The sequence below is a fragment of the Meriones unguiculatus genome, chromosome X, assembly GCF_030254825.1.
Source record: "Meriones unguiculatus strain TT.TT164.6M chromosome X, Bangor_MerUng_6.1, whole genome shotgun sequence".
Taxonomy (NCBI): Eukaryota; Metazoa; Chordata; class Mammalia; order Rodentia; family Muridae; genus Meriones; species Meriones unguiculatus.
Window position 1 is genome coordinate 104,172,102 of NC_083369.1, and position 22,209 is coordinate 104,194,310.

Consider the following 22,209-nt stretch of genomic DNA (forward strand, 5'->3'; position numbering starts at 1 on the left):
TCATTCCCTAATCCCCTTGTCATTTTGGTCTCCCCACCCCCGAAGGGAGGAGCAGTCCTGTTAGGCCACAGAGGAGGGCTTTGCAGCCAGTCCTGAAGATACCTGATAAAACAGGATCAGATGAATGGGGAGGAGGTTCCCCCTATCAGTGGACTTGGAAAGGGGCACGGTGGAGATGAGGGAGGGAGGGAGGGACTGGGAGGGAATGAGGGATCGGGACATGGCTGGGATACAGAGTTAATAAAATGTAACTGATAAAAAAAAATAAAAAATAAAAAAAAAGAAAGAAAAATGTTTTAGATGAAGGATAAAATCCATTGGTAACTTATTCCTAGCCCTTTGACCAAATATGAGAATTTGCATTAACTATCATCACTTTCTCTGTAAATGAGCTTCTTTGGCCTAGTCTGTGAACCACATTATCCTGTGGATATAAACATAAGAATTTAGAAGACAGCTTGACCTGTCCATTTAAGGAAACAACAGTTGCATATTATCCACATGGGTTTATGCCTTCCCAGCCCATAGGCTTTTGACCAGATTTATAGTATTAGGTACATATTCAGTTGTGGAATAGGTTTCAAAACTTATTACACAATGTCTCCAAAATAGTTCTGTCACTATTGAACCAGTGGGTGTATCTCACCAGTTGTTTTGATATTGTAGCTGACATGATCTACAAGCCTGGTAAGACTGCTGATGAGTTTAATCCCCTGGTGCCTGCATAGCATGTTCTAATGCTATGAACCCTAGACAGCAGGGAATGAATTTGGGCTCTATTCTGTTTTGATTTCTCTGTGTACTGTAACCCAAGTCCATGATGTCTTCAGCAATAGGATATTACTGTATATTTCTGGTGGAAAAAAAAAAAAAACAAAGAAAACCACAACAGCATGTATTCTTCTGGAGATGCCTGAGACAATCAGTTCAATGACTCAGGGATAGGTATGTTGAACTTGGCATTAAGGTTATTGTTTATAAGCCTGTGACTTCTAAGGGGCAGCATTATATAACCATGGGGAGTACCTCTGTTCTAAGCAGTCTTTGTTTATTTTAATTTCATTCTTTTTGATGATCATTAATATTTATTATTGATTTATCTTTTAGTTAAACAACAGTTATTCCCAAACCAACTGTATACCCAAATCACCATACAGAGACTATGATTTATTTAATTCACCTAGAGCACAATGCTGGGCAACCATTCCTCCATCTTAAACTTCCAAGCCCACATAGCTTCATCCCATTCACATTTCCCACATTAGTCTTGCTTTTTAGTCATATCTTAGTTCTGGTTCATCTCTTCTGATGTTTGCAGGTCCTCTCCTCTCAGATTTTTCTCCCAGCCTGTCCTCCCAATTTTTTCTTTTCTACACTTCTCTGGACCAGAGATGTCTTGCCTTATTTTCTCCATTGCTCTGCACTGGCTGGTTGTTTTATTGGCAATACCTAGAACAAATGGTGGCATGTTTATGCAAACATGAGTCAGGTGATGCTTACAATAAGCATCACAATGCAATGTCCAGATTGAAACTAGATAGTGGGGTATATAAATCAGCATATGAGTGGACAAGGATAAATTGTATACATTCCACAGGAACATTATACCAAGTTTCATTTTTTATTTATTTATTTTTTTTTAGTTTAAGTTTCTATGTGGCACTTTCATGTATCCTTAGTTTTTGTTAACCAACTGAAGAGGAGCATTTATGTTGGCAATGTAATGAGGATTATGTGCCATCATGGCATGGAAAAACAATTACAGTGATATATTTTTGTGCCATAATTTTGTAACATATGTGGAAACAAATGGAAGTGAATGAACTTGAATATGAACTTGAACTTGAGCTATGACTATGCTACTAAGACAGCTACTATTTATCACAAAGCCAACAAGAGTGAGGACAAATTTATAGTGTCTTGGAGCTTTAATTGATACTTTGTGAGTAATCCAAATAATAGCTTTTGATATTATTTACAATGGTACAGTTATCACATATAACTGCTTTTATGTCAACAATTGTATCTAGTACTAAAATATCTAATCCACTAAATTGATAATATTTCAGTTAAATACAAACAAATACTTCATATGTTTTTAAAGACAACCATACCATTTGGATGATACTTGTGTTGAAAATATGACCATAATTGTTCATGTAAACAGATGCTTCTCTAAACAGAAATTTTGGTTTGTTGTCTTCCCTGACTCTGCTCCCTTTCACCCACTTCTCTCCCCCTCCCTGCCCCACCTCTCTCTCTAACCTGTTTCTTTCTTCCCTCTTTCAATGGGATGCAAGGTATACAATCCTTGTCCTCATACATGCTATGTACATTTTTAAACTGGGGTGTATTCTTAGCCTCTGGTTTCTGGTTATTTCTGTAAATATGACAGTGATAATGCTGCTTATAGCCACCTGGTAGTGAGTAATTACTGTGTGTTATTTAAATTATATGTTTCTTTAATCATTCAAACATCTCTAGATGACAAGGTAAATGCTCAGGCCATATTTTGAAGTAATAAAGGTGATATAAATAAACCTCCTCCATAACTGTTGAGTAGACTTTTATATACTGTACTTCAAAACTTTTACAATAGGTAACGGCAAAGAATTTTTTTGCAACAGGAAAGCAGAACTATCAATACATTGTTTGGGAGAACAGAAGTCACCAGGCTTTCACAAAAATCTTACCCTCTAAGTACGAAACAAAGAAAAAAAAATCAAAGAAAAAACAAAATAAAACAGAAATCCTCTGAAACAAAATAAAGAAAGAAAGAAGAAAGGAAGGAAGGAAGGAAGGAAGGAAGGAAGGAAAGAAAGAAAAAAGAAAGAATCTGACAATAGAGAATATAAATAACAGAATAAATGTTAAAAACGATAAAAAATAAAAACATTTTCATCAAGAAAAGTTGGACATACACAAGCTTTGACATACTGAAAGCTCTATTTGCTTAAGCTATGAAGCAGAGGCACTTAGACTAAGTTAAGTAACATATGAAACTAGGTAGTCAACAAATATTTATCAATTAATTATGCATGATTTTTGCTTTAATTGTATCAAGAAATTAATTTGTAAACTGTGTTCCCAGACTTTGAAAATGTTTGTTTTTTTTTGGTTTTTTTTGTTTTTTTTTTTTTTTTTTGGAACAGATGCTTTTACTGTGATACATATATACGATAAGAATTATTAGATAATTTCATGAAAAATCTAACCTTTGATCTAAAATTGGAAATATAAGGAACAGAACAATGCATGATGTTGAGACAATAGTATTTTTATAATATTGACTTGGAAGAGAAAAAAATATTTTATATGCTATAGAAGTTTACTATTGAAGGGAATGCAGAACTTTTGTGTCTTGGCAAGTTACTCATTCTGGCCTATAAGTGAAACACAGAGGACTATAAATATTCAGATCTTAGTAGCAGGGTAAACAGTGTGTCATTTAATGACTTAGGCATTCAGAAATTGCAGTTATTTGGTGTAGTGGTGATAGTTGTACAGATAACTGGCAAGAATTTGCTGAATCGTTTTTTTTTTTTTTTTTTTAAACAAAAGTCAATACTCAATGTGCACACAATAACTTTCACTTTGAATATCAATTTGACAGTTGGTCCATTGTTTTCATTCATTCATTCATTCATTCATTCAGCCATTTTGTTGGCTTTTAGCAATGTGGTAGGTCGTATACTTAATATCATATCCTCAGAAAGAAGGAAGTAGATAGTTGATATGTACGGAGCTTATAGATTAAAATATATGGAGAAGAGGAACACCAAGACATCATTAACTATGATTCTGATAAGAGGAAATAATATATAGACATATGAAGCACTTAGAAAGGTGATTTAGGAATATCCTAACAGCATGGGATATGGACCCTGAAGTTGCCACCTCTTATAGCCAGGTGGGACTTCCACTGGGGAGAGGGAGGACACTAACTCTTCCATAAAACTTTCAACCCAAACTTTGTTTTGCCTACAGTAAGATTAGGAATAAAGATTTAGCAGAGATTGAAAGAATGGCCAACCTGATTGGCCCAAATTTAGACCCACTCTGTGGGAGAGAGGCAGTCCTGTCACTATTCATGATACTCTGGTATGTTTGCAGACAGGAGCCCTATCATCACTGTCTTCTGAGAGGTTTCATCCTGCAGGAGGTGCAAACAAATGCAGAAACCCACAGTCAAACAATAGGCCAAGCTCAGGGAGTTCTGTAGAAAAGTTGGGGGCAAGATTGACAGAGGCAGAGAGGTCACAGAAACAAGAAGACCTACAGAGTCAACTAACCTGGGCCCATGTGGGCTCACAGAGACTGAATCGCCAAATAAAGAGCATGCATGAGCTACACTTAGGTTCCCTACACATTTGTAGCAGATGTGCAGCTTGTTCTTCATGTGGATCCTCTAAGAATTGGAGCAGGGGTCCTCTGTGACTCTGATGCCTCCCTTGGATGTCTTCCTCCTAGCTGGGCTGTTTTGTCTGGCTTCAGTTGGAGAGGATGTGCTTAGTCCTGCTTCAACTTGATGTGCCAGGGTGGGTTGTTACCCATGGGGAACCTACGCTAAGGAGAAGGGGAGGGAAGAATTAGGGGAGGGAGTGTAAGGGTGGGACTGGGTAGAGAGGAGGGAGCAGCCTTAGATCAGGCTATGAAGTAACTAAATAATTTAATGGAAAAAAGAAAGGTGATTTAATATGAAAGTTGTTGCCTTACTAAAGGTAACTTTTACTCACAGCTATCTAGGACACCTGTATGTTTGGCAAGACATTCAGTTTTTTTTTTTTTTTTTTTTTTTTTTTTAAACAACCCAAATATCTGTGGTTATATACTAAAATTTTATGTATATTCAGAGCGGTAACTGGAAAATGGGGAAGTAAGTTTATGTAAAACAAGGTACATGATATCTAATGTAGTGTCTTTCTTTTAAAAGAATAGTTGTTTGGGGATGGAAAGATGGCTCAGCCATTGAAAGACTAGGTTCACAATCAAAAAATTATTTCTTGTGACAATATTCAGTAACTTAGCTCTGAAAACATCAGCATTTCTCTAGAAGTAGGATTTTAGCATAGCATATTCTTGGAATCAGTTAAACCTTTTAAATTTATTTAATTTAGTGTTCCTTTTGCTTGGAGTTTCATCTTACTAACCATTGTAATGGAAGCCTTTTCAGAAGCCTTATTATAGGAAAGCCATAAATCTAGATGAATTGTCAAATTCCTCATACTCTGTTTAATAGTTTTCCTAATCATAGATGCATGGTGAATATACATCATAGATTCCTCAAGATTCAAGTGACTATCTTTTCTTACTGCATTACAAATATAATTTGTAAGGCAATGTGTCCTAGTTTTTTGTTTGTTTGTTTGTTTAATTCGGAAAGAAAAGGCTTCAAGTCAATGGAATAAAAGGAATTTTTTTTTCAATGCAGTTTATTCAGGAAGCTTGAACAATCATCTGACCCTGGGGAAAGCCGGCCCACAGCTTAAATAGCCTCTGGGTAGCCAACCCAGGCGTGCCACGTGGACAATGCAGATAGGTCCACATACATGGAAGCAAGCCAAATCCTCAGCTTTAGCCAAATGTGGAATTGTTCGTGACAGAGAGCACTCACCATCGGGAAGGTGGAAGGCGGAAACCAGCTCCATCTTTAAGGCACAGCATGCTGCAGCTCTCTACAGTTCCCCCTTTTTGTTTTAGACGCATCAGGCAAGAGTAGAGGTCTGATCTCTGATATTTTAAAGCCTTTATCTTGGCACTTTAAGTAGGAAGGGTTTCATTCTGTTGGCAGACTGACCTTAAACTAATGATCTTGCCACATTAGGCTGTCGAGAGCTGGTATTACAGATGCAACACAGCTATATACTTTGTTTTTAATGTATTATAGTAGTTACATATTTTTCATGTATTTCTTCTATGACCATCTATTTAATTTTAGAAAATTATATGATCTTTTCTTTTCTCTTCATGAGTAAACTTACACAAGAATAAATACCTGCATTCATTATCCATAAAATTTCAGAATAATTCCTTTAAAGGAAATGAATGACAACGTCCATTACTATCCGTGAAAGATAGGCAGTCAGATTTTTCTACTCCCTTCCTTATTGATACACAGATCTTCAAAGTCACCTTCAGGTTTTCCAGATTATAGCCCTGCAGAGAATATTTGTGCCATTTGAACAGTCATAATATAACTCTGGGTACATAATTTGTTTTAGAAACAGATAAGCAGAATGTTTTTAGAAATTATAACTTCTGTGAAAAATATCAAATATGTTTATATTTTTGTGTCAATATATGTTAGTGTGTTAATGAATGATTAACTATCCTACCCAAATCAGAAAAACCAAGAAATACTTTCTTTTCAAGGGCAGATATCAATAAGTTAATGAATGACTATAGAATTTTGTTTGGGTAATGCTCTAAGGCCTAATGACTCTGATCCTGCATGTGCTTCTGAGACCTAGAAAATCGCAAGCCAATGGTTTCTCAGGGTGCATGTCTATTCTTGCTAAGACAGAGCCTGAGAACAAGTTTCTGTTACTCTGAGATGGAACAGAATGCATTGAAGACACTTTACACTTCTTTGCTTCTTTTCAAGAGTGACTGCAAGAGGTAGCTCAATTCAGTATGGTAAATTGGTCTGAGGATGGGACATCATCCTTATTCTCACCCTGGTGAATGGTGATGTCTAGAAAGTTACAGATGATCCCTGTGCCCTCCTTTCTTAAAGCAAGTGACTATTTAAGTGATATGAAAGGATTATCTACTACTGGAGTTGGGATTGGGGAGATAGCTTAGTCTGTAAAGTCCTTGACATGTAAGTAGAAGAATCTTAGTTTGATCTTCAGAACACACATAAAAAAGCAGGGCATAGTGGCATGTACCATAAGAGCTCGCCTCGGCTACTTGGAAACCCTGAGGCAAATGAGAGATTTTGTCTCAAAAATCAAGATTTTTTTTTTTAAGGAATGAACTCATTGTTGTCAGAACACATACACAAAATTAAAAGATCTATTAGAATACGTAATGCATGTTTTCTGAAAATTAATCTTAAGCCATGGTACACTCATTCACATGTGATAAGAACATGTTCTTGTAATAACAGAGCCTCTGGAATGAAAACTGAATCTTTCTCAGTGCAGACTTCACTTCGTCTCACTTGACTAATAGCTTCCTTTTCTTTCCAGAAACTTCAAATATTGAGTTGAACAGGAATGTAAAGAGTGGCCATACTTCTATGATTTTAGTGGAAATGTTTTGAGTTTTTTTCCATTTATAATGACATTGGCTATGGGCTTGTAAGTTACTCTTCTTATGTAGAAATACATTTCTTGTATGACTAGATTCTCCAGAATTTTTTTCATGAAGTAATGTAGGATTGCATAAAATTACTTTTCTGGGCTCCACAGTGTAGCATTCATAATTTCAAGTCTGCTCAATCATAGCTTCTTGCTACTATACATTGTGTGATCTAGATTGTGTTAGTTCTAAAGACCAGGCATTGATTTTCAGGCCTGCTTTCCCACTGAGCCAAATCTGAGTGGTGCCTAAGTAGTAACTCAGTAATTTATGAGATGGCTGGGTCATATTGCAAGAGGTATATTAAGTGAGATTTGTAAACTGTAAGGATTGATAAATTATTCAAGTTAATTTTGATCAGTCATAGTCTGAGCAGTTCTAAAGACCTACACTATTTTCATTTGTTATCCTAGAATGTCTCACAATCTCCTCATTATATTGAAGATATATATTGAAGATATATTGAGACCATACCTCAATAAATCAACTAATCAGTTAATAAATGAATAAAATGCAATATTTGAGGGTAAAAGATGCATAATTAAGACTTTCTTTGTGAGTTTTAGATGGCATCACTTTTAGGAAAATAGAGTGGAATAGGATGTTTTTGCTGTGAAATTTAATGTTGTTTCAATATAGAACAATTTCTAATTTTTATGAAAATACTTTTTTTACAAAGTGAATATATTTTTATTTTAATTTTTTATTAACTACAGTTTATTTACTTTGTATCCCCCCTGTAGTTCCCTCCCTCTTCCCCTCCCAATCCCTCTCTTCCTCCTCTTTCTCCACGCATGCACTTCCCCAAGTCTACTGGTAGGGGAGGTCTTCCTTCTGATCCTAGTCTGTTAGGTCCCATCAAGAGTGGCTGCATTGTCTTCCTTTGTGGCCTGGTCACAGAGAATACTTTTTTTTTAATTCCACAAAATTGAGCTAAGCTTGATAACTAATTGATATTTTTTTAAACAGTCAAATAATGGCTGACATGATGGCTCAGTGAGTAAAGTCACTCACCCCTAAGTTTGAAGCCCTAAGTTTAGTCTTTGGGATCCACACGTAGAAGATAACCAACATTTGCAGGATGTATCCTGAACTCCACATATGTGTGTTCCTACACAAGTGCACATAAAACACATAATAAACGAATGTAAAAATGTTAAATGAGAAAATATAGTAGAGCATAATTTATTCTGAATCATTTTGTCTTCTTACTTGATTAATCATTAATGGTAAAAACAACTTAATTTCCTAGATGATTTTATAGCAGAAAACATCCCAAATGATTTCGAATAGCCAATTAAGGAATCTTTGAAAGGATTTCAGAGCCCAAAGAGTCAGTATCATAGTTCCATTCTTTGATATGGAAAATACATAGAACAGATTTTGAAACTTTGAGATACTTGCAAAACTTTGGTACTCTCAAGACTAGAAAGAAACATCTGAGCCAAGGGAAATGGCAGGACAAGAATGTTGCAGTGCCCATTTTCATGCTTCATTTTCTTGGTAGAATTTCTGGAAGCAGCCAGTTTGCAGAAAAAAAAAAGTGCTTTATATACGTGGGATAGTTTTCAGTACCCTAAAATAGTGGGTAGTGGTGGTATGATTTCAGAATATGCAAAAGTATTTCGTTTGTGTATGTGTGTGTGAGAGAGAGAAAGACGGACAGATAGACAGACAGAGATGAGTATGTGTACAAGGGTCACCTTTTTTGAAGTTAGAGACACAGTATTGACAGGCACAAAAATGCAAGAAAAATCATAAGACCTATTTTCAAACAAAAACATAAACTTTGCTTTAAGCTACAGAGATGTAGTAGATATTTCTGAGTTGGTTTTTGATACCTTAGCCAACTGGTACTTAAAGTCAACTTATAGAAAATAATGTAAGTCACATTTCTTCTTCCCCTGAGCCTGTGAACTCAAATATAACTTTTTATGTGTAAAATGAAAAGTAATTCATCTGCCAGGGGATCCAGACATGAAAGTGTAATTTGATTTGACAGTTAACCACTTCTTAAGTAGTTCTTATTAGGGAGTAAACCCTATGCAAGGTGCCAAAACAAAGACAGAATTTCTGTCCCTACAAGATCCACAGCCAAGTGGACATACAAACAACAGTACTTTTGATATTAAGCTTTATTTTAGAGTACATTTAAGGTGTTATAGGAACCCAGAACAGGGACACTTGAGCAACATCAAGGAAAGTGATGGAAGAGTATTCTGGTTTCCTGAGCTGAATATTATACAATATACACAGACTTCAGCATGTTCCTAAGCTTTGAAGCAGCTACTATTTGCTAAACAAACTTCAAAGGCCAAATGTTATTGCATTTGAAAAGCACTAGAGACCGGACTTGTAATTTACACAGAGTTAACGCTTGAATTCCATTGTATTTGGGCAAATATTTTAAGAGCATTAGCACAAAGTTCAAATACTGATTATGGCTTATGAGAGCCCTGTTTATTGAAACTGGTAACAGAAACATTTATTTCAATAGCACCACGCAAGTTTCCAGCATTCATAAAACAGCTGAAGTTTGGTGGCTTCAGAGTGCAGGTTTTAGTTTTTTTTTTTTTTTTCTCTTCTCACACAGCTCTCTCAAATACAGAGGGGATACTGCTAGTCATGATGTATGATGCTAGACAAAGTCACTATCTGGCAGGACTAGCTGGCAGAAAATGAAGTGTTTATAAGTTCTTTTGTAGGCTGCATGGTTTGCACTGAATCACCACAGCTCTGTTTTCTTCTTTAAAGCAGCCCTCTGTAAATCCTTATGTTGTGAGGCTAATTAAATTTCCTGAGGATAGAATGCATAATAAGGAGTGGGCGCTATGCACCTGGAATTTATCATTCATCTTCCAAGACCATGCACACTCACTGGCTTTTGACAATTAGTAATAGGTTAATCATTTTGAGAGTAATTAGCAGCTACATTAATCATCCTTTCTTGAGCTCTCTAGAATCTGATGATTAAATGCCTACAGACGATTTAAAGACACCTAGATTGTTGACTTTACTTCTGATTGGTGCTGATACTGCTAAAACATTCGTTTAATGCTTACAATAAGTATAGGGAACTTTATGTTCACATGTGTTGTACAGTGGCCTAATAAATAAATGCTCTATAAAACATTTCCAATTTGAGTAGACTTTAATGAGTCTTTTCACTAATTATAAGGTAGGACTGGTGTTTCTTTTCTTTTCTTTTCTTTTTTGTCTGTGAGAATACTTAAGCACAAGTGGTTTTTAATTATATCTTCTGTGTATTTTACTTTGTTATGAATGGTTTATGTGATATATTTAATATAGCAAAGGCTGTATTAGCTTCTTAGTGTCTTTATATCTATATCAACCTATAGCATTAATGCCTGCTTTTAATCTTGTGGTTCTTAACTATGGGATTTTTGCCATCTAAATAACATTTAGTAATATTTTGTTACAGCATTGATTGTCATAAGGATAGGTAGCAAGGGATGTTCTTGGCATTCCCGCAGGTAAGACAATATTACATACCAAGTAATTATCCTTCCACAAACAGAAAACATGTAAGGATGGAAAAATGATTTTATTTTCTCAAAATATCATGCCTGTGTTCATGTGATTAGAAAGAGGCATTTGTGTTGGGACACATAATCCCTAGGTAGTAAATGATGGTATGAAAATTGAAAAATTAAAATGAATTTAACTAAAGTCTCATTGACGTTTGACAGGAAATAACCAGCATCAAAACATTTATTTTTAGTATCATAAACCACTTCAGGTAAATGATCTTTAACCTCAGAGAAAATTAATAGCTAGAGAACAGTCTTTCCTAATTAGCTTTTAGTTTGTGATCCAAAAAATGATAAATTAAAGAGTGATACTCAGGTTATCAAACCTAATTTAAGTTGTCAAGAAAATAGTTCATCATAAATTTATCACCATAAACAGTGATTTTATAGGAAAGTCTTATCTGTCGTAAGTTTTACTTTTAATTTTTTCTTTTTAAAGAATATGATACTAGGACTATATAAACATGCTACTTTGTACTTGAAATTTGTTCTACATAGTATTTTTGTTTGTTTGTTTTGTTTTGATTTTTTTGAGATAAAGTTTCTCTACTTAACAGTCTGGGCTTTTCTGGAAATCTCTTTGTAGAACAAGCTGGCCTTGAACACAGAGAGATCCACCTGCTTCTGCTTCCAAAATGCTGAGATTAAAGGAATAACATTTAATAAAAGCCAGGCACAGTGGTGCATGCCTGTAATCCCAGCACTCGGTGAGGCAGGGGCACGCAAATCTCTATGAGCTTGGGATCAGCCTGATCAACAAAGCAAGTCCAAGACAGCCAAGGATACATAGAGAAACCCTGTCTCAAAAACAAACAAACAAAAAACAACACCAAAAAATGTAAGGACATGATACCATCTCCATTTTAAGATGTTGATATATATATATATGTGTGTGTGTGTGTGTGTGTGTGTGTGTAACTTTTTTTATATTTTCAGATTACAGAGAGTGTCTGCCATCAACAAATCACATAGAATAATATTTGTAACACTGTCAGATAGCCTAAGCAGATCTTTAACCTGGTTATGAAGCTAATGGTACCCTTCAGCTTATACACTTTCTACCTCTAGTTCCCCAATACTGGTATTAGTGGCATTTGGCACCACTCTCAGGTAACATATTAGCATTTTAAAGTGGTATATTCACTTGGATCTGGCTGTCATTCAGTAAAATATGTGAGCAGAAAGTCCTTCTAAAAAGCAACCCAATGAGTAGTAACACATTAGTGAAATTTCCACATTAATGAGAGCCAAAGAACAAAAACAAAACAGAAACTAATAGCCAATGAATATTTAGTGAAGAAAATCAAGGATTTGAGGTCGGGAGGACAACATGGGAGGTTTAGGAAATGTTGGATTGAGAGTAGATATGATCAAAATACATTACACATTTATACTAATTTCTCAAAAAATAGATAGATAAAGTAGTGTTTAAAAATAATATATTTAAGAGACTAGAGAATGAACCTTGTTGTTTAGTTCTTTTTATTTTCTTTCTAACATCAGCCTTTCTAGTGTCAAATTAACCATAGTTTATAAACATATTCAATATTCAATAAAATTTTAAGAAATAATAGCACATTATAAAAACTGAATTTCTGAAAACAAATAGTTGATTGTGTTCCTGTCTTCTATCTTCTTTTTTTTCAAAATCGCATTAAGCTTTTAAAATTTTTTATTAATTATATTTAATTCATTGTGTATCCCAGCTGTAGCAAACTGCCTCATACCTACCCAATCTTACCCTTCCTTCCTCTTCCCCAGCTATGCCCATCCCCCAGGTCCTCCTCCTTTCCAACTGACCCTAGCCTATCAGGTCTCATCAGAAGTGGCTGCATTGTCTCCCTCTGTGGCCTGGTAAGGCTGCATCCCCCTCAGAGGGAGATGATCAAAGAGCAGGCCACAGAGTTCATGTCAGAGACAGTTCCTGTTCCTTTTACTACGGTACCCACTTGGAGAATGAGTTGCCCTGGGATATGTCTATACAAGGATTCTAGGTAATATCCATGAATAGTCCTTGGTTGGAGTATCAGTCTGAGAAAAGATCTTTGTGCCCAGATTTTACTTTTTCTCTCATTGTGGAGTTCCTCTCCCTCCAAGTCATTCTAGATCCCTCTTCTTCGATAAGATTCCCTTCACTCTGCCCAACGTTTGGCTATGAGTCTCAGCCTCTGCTTTGATACCCTGCTAGGTAGAGTCTTTCAGAGGCCCTCTGTGTCAGGTTCCTGTCCTGTTCCCTGTTTTCTCCCTCTTCCTATGTCCATCCCGATTTCCTTTCTGAATGAGCATTGATAATCTTACTCAGTGTCCTCCTTCTTGATTGGAATCTTGAGGTGTACAGATATTAGCATCATTATCCTGTATTATATGTCTAATATCCACATATAAGTAAGTATATACTATGTATGTCTTCCTGCTTCTGGGATAACTCACTGAGGATGATCCTCTCTAGTTCCTACCATTTGTATGCAAATATCATGATTTCCTTGTTTTCAATTGCTGAGTAGTATTCCATTGTGTAAATGTACAATTTCTGTATCCATTCTTCAACCGAGGGACATGTGGGTTGTTTCCAGCTTCTGGCTATTACAAATAAAGCTGTTACAAACATGGTTGAGCAATTGTCCTTGTTGTGTACTTGAGCATCTTTTGGATATATGCCAAGGAGTGGTAAGGCTGGCTTGTGAGGAAGAACTATTCCTAATTTCCTGAGAAAGCACCAGATTGATTTCCAAAGTGGTTGTACAAGTTTACATTCCCACCAGCATTTCTCCACATTCTCTCCAGCAAGTGTTGTCACTTGAGCTTTTGATTTTAGCCATTCTGATAGTTTTAAGGTGAAATCTCAGTGTTGTTTTGATTTGTATTTCTCTGATAGCTAAGGATGTTGAGCATTACTTTTAGTGTTTCTCTGACATTGGATATTCCTCTATTGAGAATTCTCTGTTTAGCTCTGTACCCCATTTTTAATTGGATTGCTTGGTTTGTTGGTGTTTAACTTATTGAGTTTTTTGTTGTTGTTGTTGTTTTAATCGATTCTAGATATTAGCCTTATGTCAGATGTCAGATATAAGGTTGGTGAACATCCTTTCCCAATCTATAGGCTGCCATTTTGTCCTGACTACAATGTCCTTTACTGTACAGAATATTTTCAGTATCATGAGGTCCCATTCATTGATTGTTGATCTTAGAGCCTGTGCTGTTGGTATTCTGTTGAGGAAATTGTCTCCTGTGACAATGAGTTCAAGGCACTTCCCCACTTTTTCTTCTAACACGTTTAGTGTGTCTGGTTTATATTGAAGTATTTGATCCACTTTGTCTTGAATTTTTTGTAGAGTGATAAATATGGATCTATTTGCATTTTTTTACATGTAGACATTCAGTTAGACCAGCACCATTTGTTGAAGATGTTGTCTTTTTTCCATTGTTTGGTTTTGGAATCTTTGTCAAAAATCAAGTATCCGTAGGTGTGTGGGTCTATTTTTCTGTCATCTATTTGATTCTATAAATCCACCATTCTGTTTATTTGCCAGTACCACACATTTTTTATGACTATTACTCTGTAATACAGCTTGATATCAGGGATGGAGATACATTCAGAAGATATGCTGTTGTACATGATTGTTTTAGCAATTTTGGGGTTTTGTTTTTGTTTTTTCCATATAAAATTGAGAAGTTTTTTCCATATCTGTAAAGAATTGTGTTGGTATTTTGATGAGAATTGCATTGAATCTGTAGATTGCTTTTGGCAGGATGGTCATTTTCATTATATTAATGTACCTATCCATGAGCATGGGAGATCTGTCCATCTTCTGATATCTTCTTCTAATTCTTTCTTCAGAGACTTGAAGTTTTTTTCAAACAAGTCTTTAAGTTGCTTGGTTAGAATCACACCAAGCTACTTTATGTTTGTGGCTATTGTAATGGATATAGTTCCGCTAATTTTTTTTGTCATCAATATTTTCTTTCATATACTGGAGGGCTACTGATTTTTTTGAGTTAATTTTGTATTCAGTCACTTTGCTGAAGGTGCTTATAAGCTGGTGGAGCTCTATGGTTGAATTTTGAGGTCAGTCGTATATACAATTATATCATTTGCAAACAGTGATACTTTGACTTCTTCCTTTCCAATTTGTATCCCCTTGATCTTATTTTGTTGTCTTATTGCTCTACCTAGGTCTTCAAGCACTATGTTGAACAGAATAGAGAGAATGGGAAACCTTGCCTTCTCCCTGATTTCAGTGGGATTTATTTTAATTTCTCTAGTTTACTTTGATGTTGGCTACAGGTTTGCTCTATGTTGTCTTTAGTATGATAGGTATATGCCTTGTATCCCTTATCTCTCTAAGACTTTAAACACAGTTCAGTGTTGGATTTTGTCAAATATTTTTTCAGCATCTAAGGAGATAATCATGAGCTTTGTCTCCTACAGTTTCTTTATATGTGGATTACATTGTTCGATTTCTGTATATGGAACCACACCTGCATACATTGGATGAAGCCTACTTGGTCATGGTGGATGATATCTTTTATATATTCTAGGATTCAGTTTGCAAGTATTTTACTGAGTATGTTTTCAGCAATGTTCATAAGAGATAAAGGTCAGAAGTTCTCTGTGTTTTTGTTGGTTCTTTGTGTGGTATAGCTATCAAAGTGACTCAGTTTCTGTTTTGTAGAATAGAAACCATCTGGCCTTTGGCTTTTTTTGGTAGGGACAATTTTGATGAGTGCTTCTGTTTCCTTTGGGATATAGGACTATTTATTCTATTTACCTGATCTTGATTTAATATTCGTTAAGGTAATCTATCAAGAAAATTGTCCATTTCATTTCAATTTTCGAATTTTGTGACATATATGCTTACAAATGTTTGGATTTCTTCAGTATCTGTAGTTATGTCCTCCTTTTTGTTTCTTATTTTGCTGATTTGGATAGTTTCTTTCTGCCTTTTAATTAGTTTGGCTAAGGGTTTGTCTGTCTGGTTGATTTTCTGAAAGAACCAGCTCTTGGTTTCATTGATTCTTTGAATTGTTTTCCTTGTTTCTATTTCATTGATTTCAGCTCGGAGTTCGATTATTTCCAATCATTTACTTCTTTTGTTGTATCTGCTTCTTCTTCTTCTTCTTCTTCTTCTTCTTCTTCTTCTTCTTCTTCTTCTTCTTCTTCTTCTTTTTTGTCTAAGTGTGCCATTAAGTTGCTTGTATGAGAAGTCTCAAATTTCTTTCTGAATGCTCTCAGTACTTTGCACTTTCCTCTTAGCATTGCTTTCATTGTTTTTCATAAGTATGGGTAAGTTTTTCCTTCATTTTCATTGAATTTTAAGAAGTCTCTAATTTCTTTTTCCATTTCTTACCTGACCTAGCCGTCATTGAGTAGAGATTTGTTTAGTTTTCCTGTTTATATAGGCTTTTTTTTTTCTGTTGTTGTTGATTTCTGTAACTGTCATTATTTTCCTATGTAGCTTCTGTCTCAATGATCTGTCTCTTGGTGAGAGTGGAGTGTTGAAGTCTCCCACTATTAAGGTATTGGGATTTATTTGTGATTTAAGCTTTAATAATGTTTCATTTACATATGCAGGTACTCCTCTGTTTGGGTCATAGATGTTCAGGATTGTGATGTCCTCTTGGTGTGTTTTTCCTTTGATGAGAATTAATTGTCCCTCCTCATCTTTTTTTCGGTTATTTTTTTGTTAAAAGTCTATTTTAATGGATATTAAGACAACTACCCCTGCTTGTTTTCTGGGTCCATTTGCTTGAAAAACATTTTTCTAGCCCATTACTCTGATGTAGTATTTACCTTTGTTGCAGAGGTGTATTTCTTGGATGCAACAGAATGTTGGATACAACATTCCACAACCATTCTGTTGGTTTGTGTATTGCAGAGTTGAGTCCGTTGATGTTGACAGTGACCAATGAGTGTTAGATCCTTTAATTGTGCAGTTGGTGATGTTACTGTGTTTCTATGTTTGTTTTCCTTTAAATTTATTGTTGTTTGTTATCTGCATCCTGTGCTTTCTTGGATATAGTTGATTTTCTTGGATGGAAGTTTTCCTTCTAGTATTTTCTTTCTTTCTTTCTTTCTTTCTTTCTTTCTTTCTTTCTTTCTTTCTTTCTTTCTTCCTTTCTTTTTTCTTTCTCTCTATCTTTCTTTCTTTTTTTTTCTTTCTTTACATGATCTTCTGTATGTATGTGCACATGCATGCCAGAAGAAGGTACCAGATCTTATTATAGATGGTTGTGAGACACCATGTGGCTGCTGGGAATGAACTCAGGACCTCTGGAAGAGCAACCAGTGCTCCTAACCTCTGAGCCGTCTCCACATCTCCTTCTAGTATTTTCTGTAGGCTGGGTTGCTGCGTAGATATTATTTATTTTGTTTTATCATAAAATATTTTGTTTTCTCCATCTAAGTTAATTGAAAGCTTTGATGGGTATATCAGTTTGGGTTGGCATCTGTGTTATTTTAGAGTCTGCATGACATCTGACCAGGGCCTTCTGCCTTTCATAGTTTCTGTTGAGAAGTCTGGTGTGATTCTTTCTCCTTCCTGCTTTTAACATGTTTTTTCTTCGTACTGTTGATTTAGTGTATTGACTTTCATGTGACATGACTTTCTTTTCTGTTCTAGTATATTTGGTGATTTTCAGAATTCTTGTATATTTATGGACGCCTCTCTGTTTATGTTAGGGAAAGTTTTTTCTATGATTTTCTTGAAAATATTTCCTGGACCTTGGACCTTGGAGCCTGGAATCTTCTTTTTGTCTATTCCTATTATTCTTAGGTTTTGTCTTTTTATTTGTCCTTGATTTCTTGGATTTTTATTTTGTAGTTGTTGTTTTGTTTTGTTTTTGTTTGGAACTTTTCTGATTTTTCTTCTTGAGAGATGTATCAGTTTCTTTAAGTGTATCTTCAGCAACTGACATTCTCTCTTTCCATCTCTTTTTATTGTATTGATGATGCTTAAATTTGTAGATACTGATATTTTCTCAAAGTTCTCCTGCTCCAGCATTTACTCTGTGTTTTCTTTATTGATTCTAATTCTGTTAGCATGTCTTGAACCTTTTTCTTAATCTACTTTAATGTGGGTTTCTGTCTTTTCATGATGGCCTCTATTTTTTTCCTTTGTTTCCTCTCTATATGCCACTATTTGTGCCTGTATATGTGCTTCTAATTGTTTAGCTGTAATTGCCTGTATTTCTTTTTTATTTTATATTAATATTAATTACAGTTTATTCACTTTGTATTACAGCTGTAGCCCCCTCACTCATTCCCTCTCAACCCCACATTCCTTCCCTCATCTCATCCCATACCCCTCTCCAAGTCCTCTGATAGGGGAGGTCCTCCTTCCCTTCCATCTGCTCCTAGCATATCAGGTGTCAACAGAACTGGTACCATTGTCCTACTCTGTTCCCTGGCAAGTCTGCTACCCCATCAGTGGGAGGTGATCAAAGAGCCAGTCACTGAGTTCATATTAGAGACAGTCCCTATTTCCCTTTCTAGGGAACCCACTTGGATACTGAACTGCCCTGGGTTACATCTGAGCAGGGGTTCTAGGTTAGATCCAAGAATCATCCTTGGTTGGATTCTCAATCTCCTATATTTCTTTGAGACCTTTGTTAGTTTCCTCTTTATGTGACTCTAATAATTGGATAAGCATAGTTTTGAGATCATTTTCTTGTGTTTCCAATGAATTAAAATATCTATCAATTTTGGGGGTTACTGGTTAAGCCATGACGTCATGATTTTTGTTGGATGTGTTCTTTTTTAATTTTTTATTTATTCTTATTATTTACACTTTATTCACATTGTATCCCCCATTCCCCCCTCTTCCCCTCTGGATCCCATGCTCCCTGCCCCTTCTTCATGCATGCCCCTCACCAAGTCTACTGATAGGGGAGCTCCTCCTCTTTTCCTTCTGATATTAGTTTATCAGATCTCATCAGGACTGGCTGCAATGTCATCTTCTGTGGCCTGGTAAGGCTGCTCCCCTCTCTGCTCATTTGCAAAGTGGCAGGTTACTTCCCCATCTCTTCCATACATTTACTGATTTTTTTGCATTTTCTTATTTTTATTTTTATTAATTACAGTTTATTCACTTTATGTTCCCCTGTAGCTCCATCCTTCCTCCCGTCCTAATCCCTCCATTCCCCCCCCCCTTTATCCACCCATGCTCCTCCCCCTGTCCACTGATGGGGAGGCCTTTTCCTTCCTTCTGATCCAAGTCTATCAGGTCTCATCAGGAGTAGCTACATCCTCTGTGGCCTGATAAGGCTGCTCCTCCCTCATGGGGAGGTGATCAAAGAGCAGCCAATCAGATTATGTCAGAGGCAGTCCCTCTTACCATTACTATGTAAGCCGCTTGAACACCAAACTGCCATGGGCTACATCTGAGCAGGGGTTCTAGGTTATCTCCATGCATGGTACTTGGTTGGAGTATGAGTTTCTGGGAAGACCCCTGTGTTCACATTTCTGGTTCTGTTGCTCTCCTTGTGGAGTTCCTGTCCTCTCCAGATCTTACTTTTTCCCACTTCTTACATAAGATTCCATGCACAGTGCCCAACAGTTGTACATAAGACTCAGAGCCCCTCCGTGGCGGGTTTCTGGCTTGTTTCCTGCATTCTTCTTCTTCTGGTGTCCTTCCTCTTTGCCTTTCAGGATGGGGATTGAGCATTTTAGTCAGGATCCTCTCTCTTGATTATTTTCTTTAGATGTACAGATTTTAGTAGGTTTTTCCTATATTACATATCAATATGAGTGAGTATATACTGTGTGTGTCTTTCTGCTTCTGGGACAGCTCACTTAGAATGATCCTTTCCAGGTCCCACTATTTACCTGCAAATTTCATGATTTCCTTATTTTTCATTGCAGAGTAATACTCCATTGTGTAGATGTACCACAATTTCTGCATCCACTTTTCAGTTGAGGGGCATCTGGGCTGTTTCCAGCTTCTGGCTATTACAAATAAGGCTGATACAAACATGGATGAGCAAATGACCTTACTGTGTACTTGAGCCTCTTTTGGATATATGCCTAGGAGTGGTATGGCTGGATCTGGAGGAAGCACTATACCTAGTTGTCTGAGAAAGCAGCAGTGGATGAAGGTTCTCCTTTCTCTACACCCTCTCCAACATGTGTTGTCACTCGAGTTTTTTATTTTGGCCATTCTGATGGGTGTAAGGTGAAATGTTAGGGTCGTTTTGATTTGCATTTCCCTGATGACTAATGATGTTGAGCATTTCTTTAAGTGTTTCTCTGCCATTCAATATTCCTCTACAGAGAATTCTCTGTTTAGCTCTGTTCCCCATTTTTAAGTGGGTTACTTGGTTTACTGGTTTTCAGATTCTTTAGTTCTTTACATATATAGTGGATATTATACAAAGATAATATATATCTATCTGTCAGATAGAAGGTTGGTGAAGATTCTTTCCAATGTGTAGGCAGTCGTTTTGTTTTGATGATGGTGTCCTTCGCTTTACAGAAGCTTTTCAGTTTCACAAAGGCCCATTTATTGATTGTTGCTCTTAGAGCCTATGCTGTTGGTGTTCTGTTCAAGAAGTTGTTTCCTGTACCAATAAGAAGTTGTCTCCTGTACCAATGAGTTCTAGGGTCTTCCCCACTTTATTTTCTAACCGATTTAAAGTGTCTGGTTTTATGTTGAGGTCTTGATCCACATGGACTTTAGTTTTGTGCAGGGTGATAAGTATGGATCTATTTGCATTTTTCCATATGTAGACTTCCAGTTAGACCAGCACCATTTGTTGAAGATGCTATCTTTTTTCTATTGTATGGTTTAGGCATCTTTGTCAAAGATCAGGTGTCCATAAGTGTGTGTGTGTATTTCTGGGTCTTCTGTTTGGTTCCATTGAACCACCATCCTGTTTCTATGGCAGTACCATGTAGTTTTTATTACTGTTGCTTTATAATACAGCTTAAGATCAGGGATACCTCCAGAAGATTTTTTTATTGTAGATGATTGTTTTAGCAATTCTGGGTTTCTTGTTATTCCATATGAAGTTGAGAATTTTTCTTTCCAGGTCTGTAAAGAATTGTGTTGGTAATTTAATGGGAATTGCATTGAATCTGTAGGTTGTTTTTGGTAAGATGGCCATTTTTACTGTTAATCCTGCCAAGCCCTGGGCATGGGAGATTTTTCCATCTTCTGATATCTTCTTCTAATTTGTTCTTTAGATACTTGAAATTTTTTTTCATACAAATTTTTGACTTGCTTGGTTACGGTTATACCAAGGTACCTTATGTCATTTGTGGCTACAGTGAAAGGTGTTGTTTCCCTATTTCTTTTTCAGCCCTTCTGTCTTTTATATACAGAAGGGCTACTGATTTTTTTGAGTTAATTTTGTATCTGGCCACTTTGCTGAAGGTGCTTATCAGCTGTAGGAATTCCTTGGTAGAATCTTTGTGGTCACTCAGATATACTATCATATTACCTGCAAATAGTGAAAATTTGAATGCTTCCTTTCCAATTTGTATCCCCTTGATCTCTTTAATCTGTCTTATTGCTGTAGCAAGGATTTCCAGAACTATGTTGAGAGTGAGTGGAGTGAGTGTACAGCCTTGGCTTGTCCCTGATTTCAGTGGGATTGCTTTAAGTTTCTCTCCATTTAGTTTGATGTTGGCTTATAGGCTTGCTGTATATCACCTTTATTATGTTTAGATATGTGCCTTCTGTCCCTGATCTCTCCAATAATTAAACATGAATGGATGTTGGATTTTTTCAAATGCTTTTTCAGCATCTAGGGAGATTATCACGTGTTTTTTTTTTCTTTCAGTTTGTTAATATGGTGGATCCCATTGATGGATCTCTGTATATTGAACCACCCCTGCATACCTGGGATGAAGCCTACTTGGTCATAGTGGATGATATCTTTGATGTGTTCTTGTATTCTGTTTGCGAGTATTTTGTTGAGTATTTTTGCATCAATGTTCATAAGGTAGATTGGCCTGAAATTCTCTTTTTTGTTGGGTCTTCCTGAGGTTTAGGTACCAAGGTCACTGTGGATTCATAGAATTAGTTTGGTAATGTTCCTTCTGTTTTATTTTGTGGAATTGTTTGAAGAGAATTGGAGTTAGCTCTTCTTTGAAGGTCTGCTGGAATTCTGTACCGAATCCATCTGGTCCTGGGCTTTTTTTGGATGGAAGACTTTTGGTGACCACTTCTATTTCCTTGGGGCATATAGGACTATTTAATTGATTTACCTGGTCCTGATTCAGCTTTGGTAAGTTGAATTGATCAAGAAAATTGTCCATTTCATTTAGATTTTCCAATTTTGTGGCATATAGACTTTGGAAGTAAGACCTAATTACTGTTTGGATTTCTTCAGTGTCTGTGGTTGTGCCCCACTT